The sequence below is a fragment of the Euphorbia lathyris genome, chromosome 6 (assembly GCF_963576675.1).
Source record: "Euphorbia lathyris chromosome 6, ddEupLath1.1, whole genome shotgun sequence".
In the NCBI taxonomy this organism is placed as follows: domain Eukaryota; kingdom Viridiplantae; phylum Streptophyta; class Magnoliopsida; order Malpighiales; family Euphorbiaceae; genus Euphorbia; species Euphorbia lathyris.
In genome coordinates, this window is record NC_088915.1 from 38,430,153 (window position 1) to 38,433,827 (window position 3,675).

The window sequence follows — 3,675 nt, forward strand, 5'->3', positions numbered from 1 at the left end:
GAGGAGCTAAGCTTTTCTTTTGGAGGAGGTGAATTAGTAAAATTAGTTGTTTTTGTTGCTGCCATGTCATTTGTTGAAAGTGGAAATTAAATTTTTGTGGGGTGCCACGTGTTATTTATTCATTGGTGACCATTGCCACGTCATTAACGGATTTCAACACAGTTAACTCTCCATCCAATATGGGTGAGATTTTATGTAATTGGATAGGTCAGGGGCCAAATGTGACCAAATAATAGGTCAGGGGTCAAATGCACAAATTTTGGATAGGTCAAGGGCCAAAAAATGCTTTAAAAAGCACAAAATAAAAAACGCGAAAAACATGAACAAACACGAAAAACACGAAAACGTAAAAACGTGAATAACACGACAAATACAAAAACGTGAAAAACCACGAAAACACGACAACACAAAAACGTGAAAAACACAATAAACATGAAAATGAAAAAAACTAAAAAAATGAAAAGATGAGAAAACGCACAAAGAATACGAAACGTAAACAAATGCGAAAACACGAAAACTCAAAAAATGCAAAAATACGAAAAAACGCAAAAACGTGAACAACACAAAAATGTAAAAAAACGAAAATAAAAATGTGACAAAACGTGAAAAACGCAAAAAAACGCAAAAAAAAACACGAAAACTCAAAAAATCGAAAAACATGAAAAAATGGCAAAATACGAAAAACATGAAAAACATGAAAAACACGATAAACATGATAATGCAAACAACGCAAAAAAACACGATAACATGAGAAAACATAAAACAAAAAAAGAGAAAAAACTGAAAAAACACGCAAAAAAACACAATAATGTGAGTAACACAAAACATGACAAAACGCGAAAAATACAAAAATGTGAACAAACGTTATAAACGTATTTTTTCGCATTTTTTGTTTTTTTAACATTTAAAATGTACATTTTCGTGTTTTTAACATTTTTCCATGTTTTCGTGTTTTTCTCTTTTTTCATGTTTTTGTGTTTTCTGCTTTTTTTATATTTTCATGTTTTTAACAATTTTTTACTTTTCGTGATTTTGATATTTTTTCACTTTTTCATATTTTTCTGTTTTACCATTTTTTACTTATCGTGATTTTCGGATTTTGCCATGATTTCGTGTTTTTTCCCGTATTTACATGTTTTCGTATTTTTCATAATTTTGACATTTTTTTTACATTTTCCTGTTTTCCATATTTTTTTCAGGTTTTTATGTTTTTAACGTTTTTCCGTGTTTCATGTTTCCCATTTTCTGTTTTTTATATAGTTTTAAAAATAATATATATTAAATATTTGAATAATTTATAGTAATAATTAAAATTTTAAAAGAAATGAAAAGTTACATTTAAGGGCAATGTTGTCTTTTGGATATAAAAAAATTATATATTCCATTTTATCTTATTCCACCAACCAAATATAGGAATAGTCATTCCTAATAGGAGTGGGCAAAAAAATCTGACAAACCGATAACCGAACTGAAAACCGATAATTCGAACCGAAAAAAGTGGTTAATTAAATCGGTGGTTTTTCTAATGGTTAAAAAAAATAGACAGGTACCGGTTTCGGTTTTGATTTTGGTTTCGGGTTAGAGTATTCAAAAACCGCGGTTAACAGTTAACCGAACTGTTTAATAAATATATATTTCAAAAAAATAATATATTATATAAGTTATATTATAATATAATGCTGTACTAACACAGACTAATATAAATATATAGATTATTAATATACTCTTCAAAAAAATTAATATACTATTTTGCTGTACTTTAAAAAAAATTACTAGGTCAAGTGAGATGATCTCAGGGCTAAATGTTTGATGAGATATTGTTATTTTGCTACTGATGATTAATTACCAATACCTCATAATTAATTACCAGTACTAGAATAATAATTAACTACCATGCCTAAATGTTTGATGAGATATTGTTATTATAATATTTAATTCGTTTTGTTTGGATTTTTGTAAGGGAAAAGTATAAAAATAAATCTTGTGGTTACACCTGTTTTTCGAACAACACCATGTGGTTTAAAAGTTTGCAAAATGGTATCATATACTTCATCCTGTTAGCAAACACATATTAAATAGATTAACGCTGTTAAAAGTCAAAGGGAAAAGAGTTAATTTGGTGTTTATATTTATTTATTTTATAAATTAACCCCTTTTATTATCTAATTATCATAAATAACTCCTAAAATAAAAATTAAAAATCAAATACATCATCTTCTCCGTCTCTTTAATTTCTTTTTGTTTTTCTTTCTCTCTCTTCTCTCTCCTATTTGTTAATTTCTCTCTCTAAAATCAATTGAATTTCAAGTGTTTTCTTTGATTTTTAAAAATAAAGAAGAAGAAATAGGAGCTGACGACTTGAAATCGAACGCCAGGATATAAGGACTAGGCTCAGCTAAGTCGAGCAATTCTGGGTGAGATTCAAATTAACTCTACAAGAAAAAAATGGCTCTGAATTTACCTTCCTCGCCACTTACGTCATTCTTCATCCAACCGTCTTCCTCTCTTAGTTTATTATCACGGCGAAGGCTTTATTTTCTTCGTTGCAGATTCAACCATTCACCATGACTTTTGCATCATCGTGTCTCAACGCAATGATGTTGTTATAGTCTCTGTTGAGTATCATCGTGCGCCCGAACACCGCCTTCCGACTGCATACGACGACGCTTTTGAGGCGCTGGAATTTATCATACGGGGCACTAGTGCTGGTGGAAACATTGCTTATCATACGGGGCTCCGAGTGTGTAAATCGGGTCGGGAGTTGGAGTCGTTGAAGATTCAAGGATTAGTACTTCATCATCCTTATTTTGGCAGGTTAGAGAAAACTGAGTCGGAGCTGAAACTGGTTAATGACAGTGCTTTGCCCTTGGATGGGAATGGTTTTATGTGGGAATTATCTTTGCCGGTCGGGTACGATAGGCGTTGGATTTCAAGTGGTCATCTCCTATTTCTTCTTCTTTATTTTTAAAAATCAAACAAACATTTCAAATTCAATTGACTGTAGAGAGAGAAATTAACAAAGAGGAAAGAGAAGGAAGAGAAAGAATGACAAAAATAAAAAATTAAAGAGATGGAGAAGATTGTGTATTTGATTTAAAATTTTTATTTTGGGATTTATTTGTGATAATTAGATAATAAGGGAGGTTAATTTATAAAATAAATAAATATAAGGACCAAATTAACTCTGTTTCCTTTGATTTTTAACACCGTTAGTCAATTTGGTATGTTTTTGCTAACGGAATGAAATACATGTACCATTTTGTAAACTTTTAAACCACATAAGTGTTATTCGAAAACAGGTGTAACCACAAAGTTTATTTTTGTACTTTTCCCTTTTTGTAATTATGTGTATTTTAATATTGTTTAAAAATTTAGGTTTCGATAAAAATTATAGTTAACCGGTGAGAATTGGTTAAAAACCGTTAACCGGAAAATCTAACCGAAATTAATGGTTAACCGGCTGTATGGTTAACCGATTGATATGGACTGGTTTGCGTTTGGATGAATAAAAAACCGCTGATAACGGTTCGGTTAATTTTTAATGGACCGGTTAACCGAACCGTGCCCACCTCTAATTCCTAAGAAATATCTATTCTATTCTTTGCTATTTCATTCCTTTGGAATAATCATTCTATTCTATTCCATTCCATTATGCGAACCAAACGGCACCTTAGT

At 30.5% G+C, this 3,675-nt stretch overlaps 1 pseudogene; it reads left to right on the forward strand.

Moving 5' to 3' along the window:
- Nucleotides 1–666: 666 nt before the first annotated feature.
- On the forward strand, nt 667–2,968 carry LOC136233657 (carboxylesterase 1-like; annotated as a pseudogene).
- The last annotated feature ends 707 nt before the right edge of the window (nt 2,969–3,675 follow it).